Source organism: Haliotis rufescens, unplaced genomic scaffold (assembly GCF_023055435.1).
Source record: "Haliotis rufescens isolate VD_foot unplaced genomic scaffold, xgHalRufe1.0.p SCAF_10, whole genome shotgun sequence".
NCBI classification, from domain to species: domain Eukaryota; kingdom Metazoa; phylum Mollusca; class Gastropoda; order Lepetellida; family Haliotidae; genus Haliotis; species Haliotis rufescens.
In genome coordinates this window covers 45,021,925-45,047,838 of record NW_025963780.1, presented here as the reverse complement: position 1 = coordinate 45,047,838, position 25,914 = coordinate 45,021,925, and the positions used below count along the sequence as shown (strand labels likewise).

At 39.5% G+C, this 25,914-nt stretch overlaps 1 protein-coding gene across 2 annotated transcripts in view; it reads left to right on the top strand.

Moving 5' to 3' along the window:
• The first annotated feature begins 3,538 nt into the window (after positions 1-3,538).
• LOC124115617 (rhodopsin-like) overlaps positions 3,539-25,914 on the top strand; it is a 93,320-nt gene continuing 70,944 nt past the window's right edge. For both annotated transcript variants that reach the window (XM_046476669.2, XM_046476670.2), the window contains exon 1: positions 3,539-3,812. The gene's annotated coding sequence lies outside the window, so the exon portion shown is untranslated. The remainder of the gene's footprint in view (positions 3,813-25,914) is intronic.

The following is a 25,914-nucleotide window of genomic DNA, read 5'->3' as shown; positions in this document are numbered from 1 at the left end:
TGATTTGGTAGTACATTTACTGGACCAAGAAATGTATCTCTCTTTGAAAAAGTTTTTATGGAGTTTGGGAAACAAGTACAAACATGGAATGGACACGTATTCAGGGTTTAGAGTTGTTTTTTTTATAAGTTCTGATGTGTGGTTTGGGCAGATTTCTTCTTCGGTTGACATACTGTCATACTGTATGTGGCATTGTATGATATGTCACTTCTACCATGTCCTTGATCAAACAATTAATGCAGTAATGCCTACACATAATGGTTATGCTATGTGAGGCCGTGTCAGTGGGAACAGCCACACGCGTTTCATATAGGACAGTCAGACTATGGGCGACAGCTGGCTGGGACAGAATGGGCATATAGGACAGTCAGACTATGGGCGACAGCTGGCTGGGACAGAATGGGCATATAGGACAGTCAGACTATGGGCGACAGCTGGCTGGGACAGAATGGGCATATAGGACAGTCAGACTATGGGCGACAGCTGGCTGGGACAGAATGGGCATATAGGACAGTCAGACTATGGGCGACAGCTGGCTGGGACAGAATGGGCATATAGGACAGTCAGACTATGGGCGACAGCTGGCTGGGACAGAATGGGCATATAGGACAGTCAGACTATGGGCGACAGCTGGCTGGGACAGAATGGGCATATAGGACAGTCAGACTATGGGCGACAGCTGGCTGGGACAGAATGGGCATATAGGACAGTCAGACTATGGGCGACAGCTGGCTGGGACAGAATGGGCATATAGGACAGTCAGACTATGGGCGACAGCTGGCTGGGACAGAATGGGCATATAGGACAGTCAGACTATGGGCGACAGCTGGCTGGGACAGAATGGGCATATAGGACAGTCAGACTTTGGGCGACAGCTGGCTGGGACAGAATGTGCATATAGGACAGTCAGACTATGGGCGACAGCTGGCTGGGACAGAATGGGCATATAGGACAGTCAGACTATGGGCGACAGCTGGCTGGGACAGAATGGGCATATAGGACAGTCAGACTATGGGCGACAGCTGGCTGGGACAGAATGGGCATATAGGACAGTCAGACTATGGGTGACAGCTGGCTGGTACAGAATGGGCATATAGGACAGTCAGACTATGGGCGACAGCTGGCTGGGACAGAGGGGCATATAGGACAGTCAGACTATGGGCGACAGCTGGCTGGGACAGAATGGGCATATAGGACAGTCAGACTATGGGCGACAGCTGGCTGGGACAGAATGGGCATATAGGACAGTCAGACTATGGGCGACAGCTGGCTGGGACAGAATGGGCATATAGGACAGTCAGACTATGGGCGACATTTGGCTGGGACAGAGGGGCATATAGGACAGTCAGACTATGGGCGACAGCTGGCTGGGACATAGGGGCATATAGGACAGTCAGACTTTGGGCGACAGCTGGCTGGGACAGAGGGGCATATAGGACAGTCAGACTTTGGGCGACAGCTGGCTGGGACAGAATGGGCATATAGGACAGTCAGACTTTGGGCGACAGCTGGCTGGGACAGAATGGGCATATAGGACAGTCAGACTTTGGGCGACAGCTGGCTGGGACAGAATGGGCATATAGGACAGTCAGACTTTGGGCGACAGCTGGCTGGGACAGAATGGGCATATAGGACAGTCAGACTATGGGCGACAGCTGGCTGGGACAGAATGGGCATATAGGACAGTCAGACTATGGGCGACAGCTGGCTGGGACAGAGGGGCATATAGGACAGTCAGACTATGGGCGACAGCTGGCTGGGACAGAATGTTCCAATGTTGTTTCTTCTTTTTCAGTTTGTAGATTCTACCATTGACACATCACGACTTAACTCACTCACAGACATTCAACAGGTTCATCTTCTCTTTTCGACAGTATCCATAATAATTTTGACGTTGTGACCCCAGTTGGTTGCAGACTGTTAACGGTATTTGTGGCCAAATTTGAAGGTTGCTATTGTCATTCGCTGTGGTCACAGTTTATCATAAAGCATAATTAATAGTATCTAAGTTTTCAAATGTTAATATTTTACCTATATTGATAAAACATTAATGAATAAGAAACAACAGAATATATGTTAGTGCAAACAAGTCGTTGAATTTCGGTGACAAAATAGGTAAGTTGTTATAATCAGAAGCGTAATTACAACTGACGCGCCATAGTTGAAATATCCAACTCACTCATTCCTTTATATGACCCGTGAACATCCGGGGTACAATAGGTCTTCAGCAACCCATGCTTGCCGTGAAAAGCGACTATGCTTTAGAGGCGACTAACGGGATCGGGTGGTCAGGCTCGCTGACTTGGTTGATGCATGTCATCGTATTCCAATTGCGTAGATCGATGCTCATGATATGAATCACTTGATTGTCTGGTCCAGACTCGATTATTTACAGACAGCCGTCATATTGATGGAATATTGCGGAGTGCAGCGTTAAACAACAAACAAACAAACATTCCCTCATATAAGATAACTAGGCGATAAATCGCAAAGAACAATGAAAAACGAACTGTGGTTTAATTCACCATATAACATGGTTATATCATGCCGAAATTTCTGGAGATTCGAACATGCGCTCGCAACTTGATGGCGTCGTATATTGGCCGAGATTATTTTGGAGAAGGGAGTGTCTAGTGAATTGTTCCCCATAGATGTAGCCGGGTAAGGCAGATAAACGCGATTTGGGAGAAAAGCGAACAGGTAATCGACATGCGGGAAATACCCACCTGTGCATAAAATTGACTGTCCGACATTGCCGATGTCGGATTATTGTGTCGGAGTTATCATTATTTAAATACGGGTACATATGTTTCGACCCGTAAAAACCCGTAGAAAAAGTCTTCGGCAACCAAAGCTTGGGATAAAAAGCGACTATGCTTGTCGTAAGAGCTGTCTGACGGGATCGGGTGGTCAGACTCGTTGACTTGGTGTGATGTAAGTCACCGTATCCCAATGGCATGGATCGATGCTCATGATGTCAATCACGGGTTTGTCTGGCCCAGACTCGATTATTTACAGACCGCCGTCATAGGGATGAAATACCGCTGCATACAGCGTTAAACAACAAACAATCTATATGTTCTTAAAGCTTGTACACTTCCTCATCAGCCTTAAAGAGGCTGTACATAATATTGAAATCTCATGTAAGAAATAAAGCATCAATGAATATTAAAGGAAGCCATCGATCGGTACAAAAGGGCTAGAAGACCTAACGTAACTCGTGACGTAAATACGTCCCTTTTCTTCACACGACACCAGTGTTAGAACTACTAAATAGGAAATCGTGCAGAAACATCCGTAACACTAAACAACAACACGGTAATGTAAGCCTCGTTTTAGGAGAAGCAGCTCTTGGAATAAGTGGTTGATGGTGACCTTTAGCAAGAGTTTCTCGTTGCCTGAATTCCGACTTGACTGCTTACATGCATCTGGCGCTGTTCGGAGTCTGATTGGCCTGATTTGCCGTCGTCACGCCTTCATAACAAGGAAATAAAATACGCAGTTATTTGGGAGTCATTTTCATTCCCCCAATCCCGTTGCAGTGTCACTGCTGTCGTATTGATCGCCTTACTGGATGCCGGATGGTGACTGAGGGAACACCGGCTCACTGCAGTCACTCTTTGCCAGTGTAGTCAGGTGCTAGAAATGCTTCTTCTCTATAGGGAAACGTGTCACAGGCTCGGATAAAGCCATTCCACTTTAATATAGGGACAAGACCCGGGCATGTCAATCTGACAGCATAGTGACTCATATTGCTGTTAGACACGGATATCATGCAACCTAGGATTGTCTTCTTCTTCAGTGGGTAACAGGTAAGGGGCTGCATCATTGTCTCAAATTAAGCATTTAATCCAGACGTAAGGATTTTTGTTCACTCTATATATGAGGAAATTGTTCTGTTCGTTTTCTATCCTATGGGCGTGTGGGATGTGATTTAACCGTGGTGTCAATGGCGCTGACGAAGTTGTGGAACTTGAAACAAACTCACTGTCATCTGTGTGACTTCGTTCACACGCACGCGCACACACACACACAGAGGCGATATTCCTATGTTCGTTCAATGTCGGGAACGTGTACACTCTGTGAGTTTATGTTTGAATTCTTGTGCTGTTACTCCATAAGTATTACGCATGTATGTCACAGTTTGGAATTGGTGGTACACTGATATCCGTGACTCGTGCCTGTGGTATCAGGTTGTCTGTAGCTTCCTAGACCATTGTTAAATGTTAATATTATTCTTCGCTGCTCAATACAAATGTGGAAGTAACATTGTAAGCTATTGATGCAGTTTTTGCTAATTAGCACCGATACCACATCAATCTTTGAATAACTTATAAATGCAGAGTCATGCATAATACCCATTTGCCTTATTTTCCTTTCAAAAACAATAGTGTGATGATTGTACATATTTATTTGAGGTGTTACTCAAATAGATCTAATTTGTGTTTACAAATTTATCAAACAAATACTGTACGTTTATGGTAACTCATACTTCACACTATGGTTGCAATATGTTGCAGATATTTTACCTGCGTGGCTGCAATACTTCAAACATGTTAGAGTCGCGTGGCTGCAAACTCCGTCATTTTAATACTTCAACCGTGCACTTACATTTATAGTACTTGTTTTACCGCGTATTACAAAACACTTTACTGGTAAGATTGTTTTCATCTGAGGTTTGAAATTACACAACCGCGTAAGTAATAGATCCTTCATTTCTGGGGTTAAAATCCTTTAAACATGTTGTCAAAGACACTGTAATGTTTTTTGTAAAAAATATTTTAAACGTGCATTTGCAGCTATTTCACAGTCCGCGCGCTGTTACAAAATACAACTTGATAAGAGCAGTGTTCAGTTTCTTAGGGCTGTGTCACCTTTGCCTATGAAACATGTTCTGTCAGAGAAGTAAAGTCATGAACGACGTTAGACGCCCCTTATGATGTCTTTTCTCTATTTATCAAGTCACGTGTCGTTAAAACATACATAGCTTAATGCATTTGTTTAAAAACGTTTTGTGAGTTTCACGAAAATACCATACAGCGATCATTTACTGTCGTAACGTTCATTGGAATCGATATGAGGACCATTATACTGGTGGTGAGAGGAAGGTGGTGGGGAGTGTGAATCTCAGCCATACAGCTATTGTGAGGCGGCGTCAAAGTTTCCGAATCCATAATATGGTGGATTCTTTTGTCATGTGTGCCGGCTCAGATGTAATAGAAATAATTAACTACATTGCTGCCTTGAGCAGTTGTCCATGTACATGTCTTTTGTGTCCCGTGTGATGTCGCAGTGAACACATTTTCAGGTAAATGACGACGGTATATCTTTCACGAATGGACGGTTTGTTGTCAATTAGTCATGCCCACGGTATCTTGAACCCAGGTCCGATTCTGACTCAATTACACAGACGTCAACGTCAATTGTTGGCACAGCGACACTTACGATGGACTCAGAGGAATTGGAATCAAGTCGTTTTCAGTGATGAATCCCGATTTAATCTTCGATTTGCTGATGGTAGGGCGAGGGTGTGGAGGCGCCGTCATGAACGTTACGCCCAGTGTTGCGTACAGGAAGTTGACAGATTTCGAGGCGGAAGTGTCATGGTGTGGGGTGCTTTCTGTGGCAATTCACGTTCCAGGCTTCTTGTCATCCGTGGCAACCTCAACGCTGCTGCTTACCGCGACCAGGTACTTGCACCAGAACTTCTGCCTTTTATGGCAGCACATGGACCCGGTTTGATCTTCCCACACGACAATGTCAGACAAGGAATTTTCTTCCTCCCGACCTCAATCCCACTGAACACGTCTGGGATGCTCTTGGCAGAAGTCTGCGCACTATCTAGAACCAACCACAGAATTTGCATGATCCTGGCACCATTTTGCAGCAACAATGGCGTCGTCTTCCCAATCATGTGTTCACAAGCATCACAAGGTCCATGCGGAGGCGTTGCGTGGCAGTTGTCAACGCACATGGTGGCCATACACGCTACTGAACTTGTGTGCTTGGGACATATGATTTAAACTGTTGATGTTATTACCGAATACCCTAGGTGCTTGGAACAAATTATGGTTACCACCGTTAATTAATATCCCTCTTTGGACATTAATGATTAAAAATTACCTTCTCTGATACATTTGACCGTTGTATATCATATATGGGATTATTTTTAAAAATGTGAAGTTTTTAATTTGAGTCACTGATATATATATATTATAGACATCATTCCACAAGTACATTTAGATAAATATGTCGTAACCCTCAAAGGCTACACAAAAAGTGTACATAAAGATAAAACATATTTGTACATGATAATAAGCCTTACCTATTTGTGGAATTGAGGCATGTAATTATACGTGGTGAGTCACGCTCGATGACCATAGATTGCCATTTAATTCACAAACCCCATCATATAACATTGTAACAATGCATTCACCATCACTCATGGTCTCCACTCAAACAATTCAAACTGAACCATCTTGTATATGTGCACTGAGCCAACTGACAAACGTCGCGCGCTCCTTACGTTCTTCTGCAAGTTCGACTTGGTGATATCCAGACTTCTTGTCCAACTTAGTGTAAAACTTACTGCCAGCTAGACATCTAAAATTTCCTCTATCCTTGGTAAAGCAAATCTGTCCTTAATAGTGGAATTGTTTAGATGTCTGAAGTCCACGACCATTCAGTTTTTCACTCTTCTTCCAACAAAGGTCAATGTTAGAGGCCCAAGGGCTATGTGATCTACGTTTCACTCCACATGCTAGCAACTGTCTAAGATGATTTTTCACCCCTTGAAACATGGCTGGGGGAATACGTCGATACCTTTGTTTAAAAAGAGTTGTATCCATTACTCAATACGGTGTTGCACTGCAGTTGAATGACTAAGATCTAATTCCCCACTTGAAAAGACATCAATGTACTTTGAGATAAGTTTAACACCTTTATCCAAATCTTCCGGGGTAAGTTTTTTATCATTGACATCAATAAGGCTCAAAATAGACTCCGTATTGGATGACTGATTAAGCTTGAACTCTTCTACAGATACTGGTTGAATTTCACAGAGTACAGCTCTAGGTGGAACAACCACAGTACGAATGGTAACATTTGACAAGTGTACCTGGATTGGATCCTGCTTCACAAAGAGATAGGTCATTTGTGGCGTGGATGTAGGGTTATCATGGACATAGGACAGGTCGGCGTGAAATTTCCTTTTAAATGTTTTCAGACATTTAAATAATCCGTAAAAGCTTAGAATTCTATTATGTTTTATTGCATCATGTTAGCTTACCTCTAACGGCGGTTAAAGCAAAGTAATACGATAGGCATATATGTGACTGTTCGGGGATCTATTTTTCATACATATCCCCGTCAGCATGTGTTACAAACAGAGAGGCGATTCATGAAATATTTAGGATGGAATTGAAAAGAACCTCAGAAATAACGATCACCTGGCGGCGGTGCTTGTCGCACGTGCACCATAGTCGCGAACACATATCTCGTGCAGCAAAACATCAAAGAGTCCTGGTTCAATTTTTGAAACAGTTCCCACAAACAAAAACTTTTTATCAAAGTGTCAAGGTAGGGATGTATCCTATGTTTGCGAAAGTAGGCTGTGTTTAAAGCTGGAGAACATACAGGTAACTTACGGTCCATGAATAAGATTCTCTATCCTGGACCTTTTTTGAATAATTCCTCACATGGCAACAATGTGTAAAGCTCATTTCTGGTGTACCACGCCTTTAAATTGCTGGAATATTCCTAAACGCTGCGTTTTCTTCACAAGTTTATTCACAAACCATTCAGTTAGTCGTATGTTCTCCTTAACAGAAAATATTATACCTTTTTACTGACGCAATGTTGTAATTATACTTGTATATGCGGTAATGGGGAAATCTATTGTTTTAACGATTAGCGTTAAATCCCTATTTTATGCTGTATCGACAAACGATTTACATTTGGATGGATGAATATATTAACATCAACATCAGATGAGCAACATCTAAGCCACCGACAGCGTTCACTTTAAGTTCTCTTGTAGTCATCGAGCTCTTATTCAAAACGACGATTTATCAAATTTTCTACACGTCTTAAATGACAGTTAGTTTATAATGGTGTCATGCGCAGAATGAGAATTCCATTATGACGTATTTAGGAAGGCGACTATGCTTGTCGTAAGAGGCAACTAATAGGAACTGGAGGTCAGGCTCGCTGACTTGGTTGATGCGTGTCATCGTATCCCAATTAAGTGGATCGATGCTCATGAAGTCAATCACTGCTTTGTCTGGTCCAGACTCAATTATTTACAGACCGCCGTCATATAGCTAGAATATTGCTGAGTGCAGCGTTAAACAGCCTGAAACGTATTTAGGATCAGCATTCAGGCACCAAGGCGTCGATGTCTTCCGTTAAGAGTAGATAAAGCGTCCAGGTGTCTGCATACATCACCGACGAGACGGAAGAGCATCCATCTGCTACACGTATAGAAAGGAATAGGAGACAAATTGACAATTGACAAGATGGACCTATGTCCCGTATGTAAAAATACAGGCGGCACCCATAGCGTGGTAAAGCTGAAACACTGTACCTGAAAACAGGTCATTCAATGCGTGTTAGCATCTCCTTCACTTCGCGCTAGCTGAAGATTAATGGATGATGTTAATAAGAGAACAGCACATAACTTCAGTTAACATTTTACGTCCTTAATACAGAATGTGACAACGTGCGATGCAGGCAGACGTTCGTTGAACGTCAACCAAGCTGGAAGAAGGTCTAGTCACAGGCGAAATTCAGCTGACGTTTATTGTGATGCATCGCAGTTTTCTGAGTTTTTCTGTTCCATTAGTTGACAACATAACACTCTGAATAATTAACACTGCAAAAATAATTCAAAGGCTGAAAGTCTTGTGTCAGATAATAGCAGACCAGAGTGAACCCTTTGCTACAGGCTGCGCGGAGTTTGATTACATTTCCCTGGAGGAGACGTCCTGCACGACCTTCCTCTTACATTACGCTGAACATGTAATTGTAGAATCCATTCTGAGCGTTTGTTTTGCATGAGTTATGAGTTTCCTTATATATTTTAGTGTTTTTTTAACTATTAGTTTGTGGTACGTTTCGATATTAATGCTAGATTAAACAGTGTTGTCTAAATGTATGCAATAAATAATTCTCCAAAACACGTCCGCAAGAAGTAAGCACTTAACGAAAAAGACACTCCACTCCTACAAATCCCTACACTTTTGACACTACTATCTATTTACATGTATACCCCTGCCGTATTATCTTCTACTTGTATGACATTTCTATCTATCTACACGTATACCAATGCCGTATTATCTTCTACACGTATGATATTTCTATCTATCTACACATATACCACTGCGGTATTACCTTCTACTCGTATGACATTACTATCTATCTACACGTATACCACTGCCGTATTATCTTCTACACGTATGATATTTCTATCTATCTACACATATACCACTGCGGTATTACCTTCTACTCGTATGACATTACTATCTATCTACACGTATACCACTGCCGTATTATCTTCTACACGTATGACATTACGATCTATCTACACGTATACCCCTGCCGTATTATCTTCTACACATATGACATTACTATCTATCTACACGTATAACACTGCGGTATTATCTTCTACACGTATGTCATTTCTATCTATCTACACGTATACTGCTGCCGTATTATCTTCTACTCATATAACATTACTATCTATCTACACGTATACCACTGCGGTCTTATCCTCTACACGTATGACATTACGATCCTCTACTCGTATGACATTAATATCTATCTACAGGTATACCACTGCCATATTACCTTCTACACGTTTGACATTTCTATCTATCTACACGTATACCACTGCCGTATTTTCTTCTACACGTATGATATTTCTATCTATCTACACGTATACCACTGCCATATTACCTTCTACACGTTTGACATTTCTATATATCTACACGTATACCACTGCCGTATTATCTTCTACACGTATGACATTACAATGTATCTACACGTATACCCCTGCTATATTATCTTCTACACGTATGACATTACGATCTATCTACACGTATACCCCTGCCGTATTATCTTCTACACATATGACATTACTATCTATCTACACGTATACTGCTGCCGTATTATCTTCTACACGTATGACATTTCTATCTATCTAAAAGTATACTTCTACCGTATTATCCTCTAATCGTATGACATTACTATCTAACTACACGTATAACACTGCGGTATTATCTTCTACTCATATGAGGGGCGGTCGGGTAGCCTAGTGGTTAAAGCGTTCGCTCGTCACGCCGAAGACCCGGGTTCGATTCCCGACATGGGTACAATGTGTGAAGCCCATTTCTGGTGTCCCCCGCCGTGATATTGCTGGAATATTCCTAAAAGCGGCGTAAAACCATACTCACTCTCTCTACTCATATGACATTACTATCTATCTACACATATGACACTGCGGTATTACCTTCTACTCGTATGACATTACGATCTATCTACACGTATACCACTGCGGTATTATCTTCTACACGTGTGACATTACTATCTATCTACACGTATACCACTGCGGTATTATCCTCTACACGTATGACATTACGATCTATCTACACGTATACCACTGCCGTATTATCTTCTACACGTATGACATTACGATATTTCTGCACTTATACCACTGCAGTATTATCTTCTACTCATATGACATTACTATCTATCTACACGTATACCACCGCGGTATTATCCTCTACTCGTATGACATTACGATATTTCTACACGTATACCACTGCAGTATTATCTTCTACTCATATGACATTACTATCTATCTACACGTATACCACTGCGGTATTATCCTCTACTCGTATGACATTACGATATTTCTACACGTATACCACTGCGGTATTATCCTCGACTCGTATGACATTACGATCTATCTACACGTATGACATTACGATCCTCTACACGTATGACATTACTATCTATTTACACGTATACCACTGCCGTATTATCTTCTACACGTATGACATTACTATCTATCTACACGTATACCACTGCCGTATTATCTTCTACACGTATGATATTTCTATCTATCTACACGTATACCACTGCCATATTACCTTCTACACGTATGACATCTCTATCTATCTACACGTATACCACTGCCGTATTATCTTCTACACGTATGACAATACTATGTATCTACACGTATACCACTGCGGTATTATCCTCTACACGTATGACATTACGATATTTCTGCACGTATACCACTGCCGTATTATCTTCTACTCATATGACATTACTATCTATCTACACGTATACCACTGCGATATTATCCTCTACTCGTATGACATTACGATATTTTTACACGTATAACACTGCAGTATTATCTTCTACACGTATGACATTTCTATCTATCTACACGTATACTGCTGCCGTATTATCCTCGACTCGTATGACATTACGATCTATCTACACGTATGACATTACGATCTATCTACACGTATGACATTACGATTTATCTACACGTATGACATTACTATCTATCTACACGTATACCACTGCGGTATTATCTTCTACACTAATGACATTACTATCTATCTACAGGTATACCACTGCAGTATTATCCTCTACACGTATGACATTACGATCCTCTACTCGTATCACATTATTCTCTATCTACACGTATACCACTGCCGTATTATCTTCTACACGTATGACATTTCTATCTATCTACACGTATACTGCTGCCGTATTATCCTCTACTCGTATGACATTACGATCTATCTACATGTAAACCGCCGCCGTATTATCTTCTACTCATATGAAATTACTATCTATCTACCCGTATGACATTACGATCCTCTAAACGTATGCCATTACTATCTATCTACACGTATACCACAGCGGTATTACCTTCTACTCGTATGACATTACTATCTATCTACACGTATAACACTGCGTTATTACCTTCCACTCGTATGACATTACTATCTATCTACACGTATACCACTGCGGTATTATCTTCTACACGTATGACATTACTATCTACCTACACGTATACCACAGCGGTATTACCTTCTACTCGTATGACATTACTATCTATCTACACGTATAACACTGCGTTATTACCTTCCACTCGTATGACATTACTATCTATCTACACGTATACCACTGCGGTATTATCTTCTACACGTATGACATTACTATCTACCTACACGTATACCACAGCGGTATTACCTTCTACTCGTATGACATTACTATCTATCTACACGTATGACCTTTCGATCCTCAGCACGTATGACATTATGATATATCTACATGTAAACCGCCGCCGTATTATCTTCTACTCATATGAAATTACTATCTATCTACACGTATGACATTACGATCCTCTAAACGTATGCCATTACTATCTATCTACACGTATACCACAGCGGTATTACCTTCCACTCGTATGACATTACTATCTATCTACACGTATACCACTGCGGTATTATCTTCTACACTAATGACATTACTATCTATCTACAGGTATACCACTGCGGTATTACCTTCTACTCGTATGACATTACTATCTATCTACACTGATGACCTTTCGATCCTCAGCACGTATGACATTATGATATATCTAGACGTATACCACTGCGGTATTATCCTCTACTCGTATGACATTTGTATCTATCTACACGTACATGTATACCACTGCGGTATTACCTTCTACTCGTATGACATTACTATCTATCTACACGTATGACATTACGATCCTCCACACGTATGACATTACGATCTATCTACATGTATACCACTGCGGTATCATCCTCTACTCGTATGACATTACTATCTATCTATACGTATACCACTGCGGTATTATCTTCTACACGTATGACATTACTATCTATCTACACGTATACCACTGCAGTATTATCCTCTACACGTATGACATTACGATCCTCTACTCGTATCACATTACTCTCTATCTACACGTATACCACTGCCGTATTATCTTCTACACGTATGACATTTCTATCTATCTACACGTATACTGCTGCCGTATTATCCTCTACTCGTATGAGATTACGATCTATCTACATTTAAACCGCCGCCGTATTATCTTCTACTGATATGAAATTACTATCTATCTACACGTATGACATTACGATCCTCTAAACGTATGCCATTACTATCTATCTACACGTATACCACAGCGGTATTACCTTCTACTAGTATGACATTACTATCTATCTACACGTATAACACTGCGGTATTACCTTCCACTCGTATGCCATTACTATCTATCTACACGTATACCACTGCGGTATTATCTTCTACACGTATGACATTACTATCTATCAACACGTATACCACAGCGGTATTACCTTCTACTCGTATGACATTACTATCTATCTACACGTATACCACAGCGGTATTATCCTCTACACGTATGACATTATTATCTATCTACACGTATACCACAGCGGTATTACCTTCTACTCGTATGACATTACTATCTATCTACACGGATACCACTGCGGTATTATCCTCTACACGTATGACATTATTATCTATCTACACGTATACCACTGCGGTATTATCTTCTACTCGTATGACATTACTATCTATCTACACGTATACCACTGCGGCATTATCCTCTACTCGTATGACATTACTATGTATCTACACGTATACCACTGCGGTATTACCTTCTACTCGTATGACATTACTATCTATCTACACGTATACCACTGCGGTATTATCCTCTACTCGTATGACATTACTATGTATCTACACGTATACCACTGCGGTATTACCTTCTACTCGTATGACATTACTATCTATCTACACGTATACCACTGCGGTATTACCTTCTACTCGTCTGACATTACTGGCTTCACTGAATTTCTGAAGAATAATAACGTTTTTCAAACATTTTCAGTAACATTTTTTTGACAAATATGGGAGGAAAGCCAGAAGTGATACAGGTCACAGAAATGGACATTTACCACTTTGGTGAAACCCACGAGCACGGGCAAGGTGCTCATAAGCCTACAAACAGAATCACGGCGAACCGGGATTCGAATCCACAATCTTAGGTTTCTGAACGTGATTAAGTGACGTAAGCGATCTTTTAACATTTTTTGGAATGACGTGGCCGTTTATCATACCAGGGACTTCCCGCTCTCCAGGCGGGCGCTCTACCACCAAACCACGGAGGCGGTCCTCTAGCTATTTTGTAATGTTAGTATTTCCTTGTTCAGTCTAAGTGATTGAATCTTCAGTCGATCATACTAGTTTGATATTCAAACGTACTCGACGATGTCCTGAAACACGTACTCCGGGTTAGAATAGGTCTTCAGCAACCCATGCTTGCCTTAAAAGACCCGGGTTCGATTCGCCACATGGGTAGAATGTACGAAGCCCATTTTCCGGTGTCCCTTTCGTGCTCATACATTTTAGGAAAGGCCATCTGTGTTTATTTCCCGTTATTTTACCCAGTCAAGGCTACTCACTCGTTTGAGTGTTGAGTTAATTGACTCAGGTTTCAATTCGTCCTAGCCGACTTAATTGGCTGTCTTCGCATCTGGTCGGTAACTTGTCCAAGTTTTGTTTTACCTACTCTCATTTTAATACTGTAATACAGTTGCTCAGCTAAGCCGTTTGTATATTTGTTCTGATTTAATTAATCATCAATCTTTGTCAGCGAATATTTGGTTCATTTGATTATTTTCTTGTCATATATTGGTACAATTAGCTGTTATTATTTAACCTGTGAATCTATTACCTCGTTTTCATTATTCTTTTATTCTTATATAAGGACACCCCTGATCATTGAGCACAGCTCCGTGACAACCATTAACACAAAGGAGGAGTATGTTGGTGATAAAAACATTACGAAAATTACTATTCTGAGGAACACAGGGGAGCTCCAGTTGGTGCTTCTTCTCTTGCAGTCAAGACTTCTTCCAAAAAGAATATCTATTATGAATTTTCTTGGCGTTGACGCTGGGCTCTTTCAAACGCAGCTCATTCCGTTGCAAGTCTGATAATCAGTATTTGTGGATAATCATGCGCTCTGCAAGCAGATTCGCAGAAGCCATTGCATTGAGGAACAGTACTGCGCCAGTTATCGTTCACCGTGGTTGGCTTTCCTGAAGTAGTTCCACCTGACCAAGGGTCGAATGTCTTGTCAGGGTTGATTCAGGAGGTCGTGTATGAATTATGCAGGTTAAAGTTTGTGCTTGCCACCATGAGTTATAAGGTGCATTTGAGAGATTCCACCAGACTGTTAAAATGTGATTAGAATTTACAGCTTTGAAACTGAGAAGGAATGGGACGAAGGACTTAATTTGATGAATTGCTTGGGAGTCATTTCAGGAATCAGGATTCAGTCCCTTCGAGTTGGCATTTAGTCACACGCTTAGGAGACCACTAAAGCGTTTAAAGGAGCAATGATGTATTGACCAATCAGGTTTGAACATAGTATCATATGTGCATATTTTCCGAAAAAAACGTCTGAGGGCAACTGCAGTTGCCAGGGAAAATGTGAAGTGAGCGCAGGACAAAATGAAAACCTACCATGTCAATAAGTCCAAAGATCACATGTTTAGTCCTGGCAATAGGGCTTTGATGTTTGATGTTGACTGAGGGTATTTCTTGATTTGAAATTAGTTTACCTTTACCCCAGAACAATAGAGACTGTTGTCAGATTTAATTCACGAGTTGGTCCATTTCTTTTTGGATTTACCTTTTCATACAGGCTTAGTCATAACATAGGTATGGGTGCTTTGACTGACACCAAATACCGATGCTGTACTCACCGGTACCTCAAACGGATGAACTCGTTATCTCAAACCGACCAGTTCCACATGCAAAAAATGATTACTATATTGACAGAATGTATTAGGCTGAAGTTGACCTTTTAAAGAGGTATTTCCGTGAAAATTGTGAATTTACTAAGGCATATATTGTGTTCTTAGCTAATGAAGTCAGACCAGGTAAAAGTAGAAGCTATTACAAATGTCCCAGTTCCGACAAACTAAATGAGATTTCTGGGTATGGCTGGTTTCTTGTCCAAATGTCTCCTATGTTGTGGCTCTCACAAGATCGTTGGCCAAAACGAAAGTTGCTAAAAGTCTTATGAATTCTCCATTCTTGAAAGCACTAGATTGTGAGAACACATTTCGTGTGGCGATTGATATTAGTGCCATTGGTGCTGGTGGTGCATGAGGCATCCTGTTTCTTTATATGACAATCAGAACAATAATTCTACAATAGAGAAAACAAACTTGCTCTGATTTTGTCATTGCAACATTTTAGGCGTATTTGAGATCTACAAAGTAGTCCATTAGTAATGTGCACAGTCACAACCCGCTATATGTTCTTCATTAGATGAAGAACAAAAATAAAATGAGAGATTGATGAAGTATAGTGACTCTTTTCAATAGTTGGAAACAACCGTATCAAGGACGAAGACAATGGGATTGTGGATGTTCTTTCACAAGATTGTTGCTTGGATCAATACATAAATGCAGTTTTGCTGTATATGCAGGTGGCGTGTATTTGTGTTCTTTTGATTGAGTGTTGTGAGTTAACTTTCTCCTTGACGTTGTGATTGTGTTGTGTATAAGTGATTTCAATGGCGGTAGAAACTGTTGTAAATAAGTTTGTAGTCGTTGTCGTTAGCAGTAAATGATCGAACTTTTAGTAAAAGATATCACGTATTGACTTGGCCAGATTTGAACACAAGTTTGAGAATGTTTGTTGTTTTTTTAGAACGAAACTTATCTCCCCCTGTTCAGTACATGAACAAGACAGGCTTGAGAGGGATGTGCCCTTGATATGAGTGACAAGAGGGCATTTCGGGGTCTTCATCGACCTGATGTGTTTCTAACTTGGAGGCCAAGTGCTGTTCTGATGCCTATTTGGACACACCAACATTCTGCCAGCTTCCGACAACATTCTGAACACTTGTGAGCGCACTAACGTCCATTCTAGGGCATGTTATGTGTTGATGCTGACACTTATTGGACCAACTGCCTTTTTATTTTACACTTAAACCAGCTTGTTTAATCAAACAAACTGATTATTCGCGGATTATGCGTGACCATTTACTGATTCCACAATTTAAATCTGTACGTACCGATTTCTTGTCTAACCTCTGCGTTTCAATTAGGAAATCACCTCGCAACAATACCTTCAACTCACATTATATATATAATATTATTTTTTTATGAAAAGATTACTGGTAGTCATACTATCGGGGGTTATCGTTCAGCAATGTATGATTTTCATGTGCATTATTGATAGAGCAATCTTTATTCTAGATTTTTGTCACGCTGCTTTCCTGAAGTTGACATAATTAAAAGTTGAACAGCCATCATGAGAGGCATTTTCAGTAAGAGGGACACTATAGTGTATCATTTTAGCTTTCAGACTGGTAAGTAACTGACAAGAAAACATATTTGAAGCGATGAATTGGAAACCATCAATATATCAGTACGGATGCGAGTGATTGATATGTTGATTAAATGCCATGAACTATCCGTTCCTAACAACAAAGCTTGGCCAACTTTAAAACCTAAACTCGAGAGGGCATGATAGAATACAATCAAGGCATATCCAGAAGCTGTACAGTTTCTAGCTTGAAGGAAAAATATGCAAGTAATGAAAGCAAGGTGAAACACCTTTGCTGGTGCAAACTGTTGTATCTGTCACAAACTGTTGTATCTGTCACAAAATGAAGAAATTGATGTTTGTGCTCCATTGTCTTCTGAAAACTGTATTGGAAATGCTCAAAACTGAATTGTGTTCAGGCTGTCAAATGAATACTTTTGCAATAATCACTACCACAGTTTATACTCGTGTTGTTATCAATGCCCAACATTATAACTCAATCCTGTTGCATCTCATCAATACACTGGTTCTGATGCAGCCTCAGATTTGTGCGTACAGATGTAATTTATCGTAGCAAATAAAATCTTCCGATTGTCTTTTGCGAACACCTGGTATCATAACTATTTGATAGTGATTCATCAACACATGCTCATGATATAGTCGGAATCGTACAATCGACTCTGCTTTATGCAGAGATTTCTGTTGGATATGGAAAGGGTTTTGTCGCTTTATTTATTGACATAGATCATGCACAGTAAACACTATGAAATGTAATGAAATGACAAGCGTTTCTCTCAAACCTATGACGTACTCGTATGTGTATTCGGACAATGATGTCTGTAGGATATATAGTGATAGATGGCTTTTCATTTATCTGGTCCGAAGACGTAATTTAATCTACGACAGGGCGATAAATATGTGTTTACGAGTGTGTAATATACAAATGGCACTTCAACAAGACTAGTGAGCAAGTTGTTGAGTTGGTAAGATGGAACTATATTGTTATCAATACACGTTGGCACTTTATCAACCTTGAAAATGTTAATATAGAAATACGTGAGAAGATGCCTCTTCTGTAATTTTAACTTTTCCTAATCTTGAATGATTCTGTTTGTCACGTTTAGAATCCCAAGATAAAACTGGACTTTTCTCAATAACTCTTTAAGAACATGTTGAAGTACATGTGACATTGTACATACAGTTACACCTTTATGGTTGTGCAAAACGAAGAACTAAGTTTTGAGCAAAGGAAAAAGTTGGAGCTAAAAAAACAATAATGGTGATTTTATTTGGAGACTAATACTTTTTTCAGCTACACCTGCAAAACCAGATATTTGTTCTAGTTTACACTATGAGCCTTAATACTTTTTAAAGAAAACTAATTGCAACTATGGATTTATTGTGTCAGATAATTTCTTTTTCCTTCAGCTGAAAAATAATAAAGAAACATTCAAGCATTTTCAGAGACACTTAGTTTTTTCGATAATACAGCAATCATCTTAGCGCTGAGATCGTTTTGTGAACGGGGCCCTGAACCTTTGATTGGTAGTTCCAATCTTAGATTCGCCATGTATATTGTTCCAGGTTTGTCAACACCATACCCGTGAGTTTCACCAAAGTGGTAAACGTCTGAGACCTGCATCATCTCAGCGGGTCGTTAAGCTTGCGATTCGTCCAAAAACATCAAGACTATTGCTGCCTTAAGGTATACAGACTGAACAGAATTCAGATGCCCTCTAAAGCACAATTCTCATAGTACAATTTTGGCGTTAATACGATAAACACGATAAAAAAATCTTCCTTGAATTTTATATCACGTGTACGTATTTATATGGTTGATCACAAATTACTGGAAACACGTGAACAGTGTTTATATTAGGGTCGGTAACGCTTTGCTTCTAAACCCTTAATGCCGAGCGCCAGGTAGGGTAATAAAAAGAATCTTCAACGTCTTTTGGTGTGACGCGCCTGGGCATCAAGCCACCGACCGTCCGTTCTCCGGGCTGACACTCTACCCACTACATCACGGAGACGGTCAGAAAAAGATTTAAATTCATAATTTACCGAAGATGATAGATGATAGGCAAGTACACCATTTATAATACGTTATTTATATTACGTGAGTATATACAATGAAAGCATGTGATACAGTGCTCATGAATACACAATTTACAATGTACAAATTGGGAGCAGTATGTGTCTAGTACATATACATGAGGTGTTTCTCTAAAATTCCATATATAGTAGCAAAAGGACGGTATCATGTATTCCCAAGTATCACAATCAACTTCGTCGGTCAAGTCATCAACATCTCCACCCAGAGACAACAAAAGCATATCATCAAGCATTTCTAATTTCACATATACATCAACATCAAGTTTATCAATCAGACAGGAACAAGAAACGATTCCTGACTGACATAAACAAGAGTCGTCAGAAGATGACAAAATTGAAAGAACCAATGATCTGTTTCTATCTGATCTGTCTATCTGTATATAAGAGTAGTTATTGAGCTATCAAAACAATACAATGGAATTGGGATTCGGAACTTTGTATTTCTATGTCAGGTACACACCACTATGAACAGAGTGAAAAATCAAACTTGTTGCCATGGAAACAGAAATTATTATTTTTTTTTAAATCCCTATTAGCAAAAGGCACCTGTTGACAACCTGGTCTTTGTGTGTGCACAGTTTTAAGCAAGAGTACTTATTAGTTTTAGAGATATGGTTTGCACAAAAAACCCACAATAAACAGTCAAAGTCAAATTGGTTGCCATGGTAACGGAAAATAAATTCAAAGTTTTAAAATAACTAAAGGCACCCCTTTATCCGCCGATTAATACATCTTACAAGTATAGATGAAAAATCTTAAATAGTGTTTGAATTTAGCAGCTCCAGAAATATCACCTCCCCAAGTTTCAGCTAAGTCGGACTTGTTTCCGTGGAAGCAGGAACAAAACTAAAGAAAACTTAAATACCAAAAGGCACCACTTCAGCCCATTGTTAATACTTGGAGGAAGTTCGGATAAAATATATTTCACAGTCTTCAAGTAATGCTCCGGAAACTTTTCATCTTTTCCTCTTTGTGTGAGATACAAGCTTACCAAGGACCTTTACATCTTCTAAGGCATTGTGTGCTTCACATGATGAGTGCAACAAGGTCTTGGCTAGATCTTCTTGCTTGTATGACGATTGTCCAGGAGAGACATGTAGGCTATCAAATACAACCTGATACACAGTGGAAACATTGTGCTTCACACCAGATGTTCAGCAAGGCAGATACAAATACAGGAAAATCAAATCTTCGTCCATTATGTGCTACAAGGAATACATTGGGGAACCCACTGAGCCATTTACAAAACTTGTCAAGTGCAAACTGAACCGTCATTGTAACACTGTTATCAACTATGATAGCAGTAACCTGTTGAGCTGTTGTTGAGATTGGTACTTGTGGAAGAACATAGGTTGAAACTCCCATCCCTGTTTCCCTAGCTGCAATCTGTGTAGTATGTGGCATATGTCCTCCACGTACTGACAAAATGTTCAAGTTTTAAAATCCAAGTACATACAATATGATATGTAAGTACACGTATCAGTTAATGCTTATTTAGGCGATGCTTTACTTATCACAGATTTATTGGCACAACAAAACGTTCAAAATTTGGTTCAAAGATTAATAAGTCAATTCAAACTTACAAAGGTATGTTGTCTCCAAGTCAAATTAAATAACCGTAGCTTCTTTGCCAGCTGATACAGTCGTGAATTTTCTACAGCATCAGGTAACTATTCAACATCTGATTTAGTTGTATGCCCAATACCTGTGAAATGAAATAAGTACTGTATTAAAACGTAAAACTTTTTCACATGGCACTCATTTTTTAATTTTATATATTTGCAGTCAGAGGAAGTCAGCAAAGATTAATTTTATCCAAGCGTTTTGTTTGTTTGTTCTGTTTTAGGCCTCACTCAGCAAAAGTCCATGTGTAATGTGATGCAGAGGAAAACCATTCATCCTTGAAAATTAAGAAATGTTGCAGTGTGATAATGCTACAACTTGTTCACATATACTTTACAGAATATTTTTGAGTATATTTTTGTCAATCAATGAAGGATTTATGTATCAAAAATAGAATTTGGACACCATAACAATTAGAAAAGTAAGAATAATGAAACTTACCCAGCATATTTTACAGAAAATGTCTCGGGAGAAATTCCTGCTGCCATGTTGACCTGAAATAGAAAGATGAGTTGCTGACATAGCCTGAACAAAATAGAATGCTTGTTGTTCTGTTTCTGACCATCTTTTCCTTAGGAACCGTTTATGAATTTCCTTTTACAATATAAATGAATAGTTTATAACACATTATTTTTATTTACATGTATTTCATTGAAAAATACGAAACAAACTTACAACTCTTGAACTGTAACCCTGCTTAGAAAATCTAAAAATACAAAAATACAGGAAAAACCAACATAAATTCAAAAACAACATGAAAAGGCATGCATCAAAAGAAAACAGAAGAAAAATTGAATCTCATAATTCTTACCCCGGACCTTCCGCTCTCTCGGCGGACGCTCTTCTACTTGACCACAGATAAGCTCTTGTTAAAGAAACTTCGTGTGGCCAACAAAAAACGTAAAGTTAAAGGATTGTGACATACGCCGGTACGCTGCTGCAGATCCGCAAGTTTCGGTAGAGACCGCCTACGTGGTCTAGTGGTAGAGCGTCCGCCTGGAGGGCGGAAGGTCCGGGGTTCGATCCCGGGCCGCGGCATACCAAAAGACGTTAACATATGATACTTGTTGTTACCCTGTCTGGCGCTCGGCTTTAAGGGGCTAAAACAAGGACTGGTCGGCTCGGAGTCAGTATACTGTGTCTGAGTGGGATATCCATGTTAAACTGCCGCCTGGTATCTCAGTGTGCTAGCACTATAAATCGGTATCAGTCCGGAAAAGTACAAGCAGCCACACACACACATGCACGCCGCTATATAAGTGCAACTGGAATATATAACTATACAACTGGAATACTGTTAAAAGCGAAGTTACTCACTCACTTAAAATAGAATCCAAAACGTACCTATAAACGGATACAGTTCTGAATTTATGTCCGTGGCGGCAGGCGGCACTCAAGAATCGGTGTTGTTATTAGTTCTTTTATATATACAATGTAATGTGCGACTTTTTGCGGACTATGTATCACTAAACGCAATAACTGGTGACCCCATTAATACAGCAACATGTCTAAATGATGACTGAGAAACAGTTTCAATGTGGGTAAATTACAGGCAGGTAAGGTTTTATCTAGAACCGAAGTTGAAAGTCATAAACATTTTTGGTTAAACTTGGAACCTTCCTATAGATAGCATTGGAGAAAGGGTCACATCAATGGTTAATTTCTGGGGAGTACCGTTTATCAAGGACAACTATGTTTGAATCTTTCATATTACCGCTTTATGATTATTGTTGCTACATATGTGATAATTGTACGATTGCCGAGAAAACAGCTCTAGAAAAGCTACAATTTGATGTTTCTTGAATAACACAATGTATTTGGGGCAACAAGGTGTGCAAGTCACATATAAATTATATGCTGAAACTAAATTTATACCCCTGGGTGACAGGAGACGAGTACAGAATTTTAAACGTTTTCACTTAACGTTCTACCATGAAGCTCGTACATGTAATATTGTTCATGCTCATGTTTCGGTGGGAAAACCTTATAAATTAATACACTATTTCGGAATTGAAATCTATTAAAGCAAGGACATCATCTTATAAAACATCTTCCATTCTGGAACTGTAGAACTTTGGAACTATTTACCAGAAGATACTCAATCAATACATAATTTTGAATCTGATATCATTTTTGGAACCAAATGCCGCCAAGTAATACATTCTCGGCTCATATTAGGTAGTAGCGATTTAAATTCACATAAAACTGAAAGATTCATTCCACATTTCGAATCCTGCTCTTGTTGGCTACTTATGAAAACCCATTCATTGCCTATTCGTGGGTACAAATTACTCCATTATCAGATATAATGTGTAGTATATATTACACACATGGATGTGACTTAAAAACAGCTTCATATCGTAATGTTAAAAAATCTGTACAGGAAAACATAGAAATCATTCAATGAAAACACACATTTATCTGGCAGATTTCAGTTATGAATAAGGTCTTATATTTAACTTATCAACTTATACTCTCATGATTACATGATTGCTTAACTGATAGCATGGTAATTTGTATCTGATATTAACAGATATTCGTATTGCAAATTAATTGCCTACATTTGGTTTGTCATGCAATACGTTTTCATGTATTTGTATTGTAGTGGCATTATGATAAGCCACAGACTTGATTGTCAATCCATTTCATTTTGAAAAAAAATATGATTTTTTTGTCCTGACTATTTGCTGTATATGTAATCATAAAAAATGGAGGGATATAACGAACACGCTAACAATAAGGGTTATAGCGAACTAACTTTGTGGTCCCGCTATGCACTCTGTCAAAGGCAATGTTTATGTTTACAAACTGTTAATCACTGAGCAGCTCAGTTGTCACCATTCAGCCTATGATGACATCACCGACCACGCGCGGCTCTTCCAAAGGAGCAATGCACAATTGAGGGAAAGTGATTAACTGGATTAAGGACTGACACTTGTACCCGCTCAGTGAACAATAGTAAAACAGTGATTCGGCTTCAGCCTGTGAAGGGATATACTGCTTTAAAGGAAACGTGACTTTATCAAAGATATCTGGAAGTTGAAATGCTTATAACGAATTACGGTTATAACGAGCTAAACTTAGTGGTCCCTTTGAGTTCACGATAACCGTAGTTAACTGTATTTATTAATTATGAATTTATCAGTTAATGATTACCCACAATACAAGGAGTATGAGTTTCTGACATTGTAACCTCCTGCCCACTAGACACCCGCCTTAAAGAACATAGGACTTCTACTGCAGACAGCACATCAGCCCTCTCAGACTACCAGCACAAAATCCCTTGCTATCAATTCAGTTTGACAAAGTCCAAATCCTCTCAAGCACACATCAGGACTTCCCCAAAAGAAAACTCTCAGAAGCTGTAGAAATTCGCTGTCACAAACCTTTGATCAACAGAGATCAATGGCATTAAATCTCGTCTGCTTATTAAGATGTAATCAAGCAATAGACTATTTTATTTGCAGATCCAATCAGCTTGTCTCAGCTGTTTAATCTTTTCAATCCTTATCCTTACTGTAAATCTGGCTTCATTACCTGTGTGCTGTAGTTATTCTTACTGTAAATCTGGCTTCATTACCTGTGTGCTGTTAGTTATCCTTACTGTAAATCTGGCTTCATTACCTGTGTGCTGTTAGTTATTCTTACTGTACATTTGGCTTCATCACCTGTGTGCTGTTAGTTATCCTTACTGTACATCTGGCTTCATTACCTGTGTGCTGTTAGTTATTCTTACTGTAAATCTGGCTTCATCACCTGTGTGCTGTTAGTTATTCTTACTGTACATCTGGCTTCATCACCTGTGTGCTGTTAGTTATCCTTACTGTACATCTGGCTTCATTACCTGTGTGCTGTTAGTTATTCTTACTGTAAATCTGGCTTCATCACCTGTGTGCTATTAGTTATTCTTACTGTACATCTGGCTTCATCACCTGTGTGCTATTAGTTATTCTTACTGTACATCTGGCTTCATTACCTGTGTGCTGTTAGTTATCCTTACTGTAAATCTGGCTTCATTACCTGTGTGCTGTTAGTTATTCTTACTGTATATTTGGCTTCATTACCTGTGTGCTGTTAGTTATCCTTACTGTAAATCTGGCTTCATTACCTGTGTGCTGTTAGTTATCCTTACTGTAAATCTGGCTTCATTACCTGTGTGCTGTAGTTATTCTTACTGTAAATCTGGCTTCATTACCTGTGTGCTGTTAGTTATTCTTACTGTAAATCTGGCTTCATTACCTGTGTGCTGTTAGTTATTCTTACTGTAAATCTGGCTTCATTACCTGTGTGCTATTAGTTATTCTTACTGTACATCTGGCTTCATTACCTGTGTGCTGTTAGTTATTCTTACTGTACATCTGGCTTCATTACCTGTGTGCTGTTAGTTATTCTTACTGTACATCTGGCTTCATTACCTGTGTGCTGTTAGTTATCCTTACTGTAAATCTGGCTTCATTACCTGTGTGCTGTTAGTTATCCTTACTGTAAATCTGGCTTCATTACCTGTGTGCTGTAGTTATTCTTACTGTTAATCTGGCTTCATTACCTGTGTGCTGTTAGTTATTCTTACTGTAAATCTGGCTTCATTACCTGTGTGCTATTAGTTATTCTTACTGTACATCTGGCTTCATTACCTGTGTGCTGTTAGTTATTCTTACTGTACATCTGGCTTCATTACCTGTGTGCTGTTAGTTATTCTTACTGTAAATCTGGCTTCATTACCTGTGTGCTGTTAGTTATTCTTACTGTAAA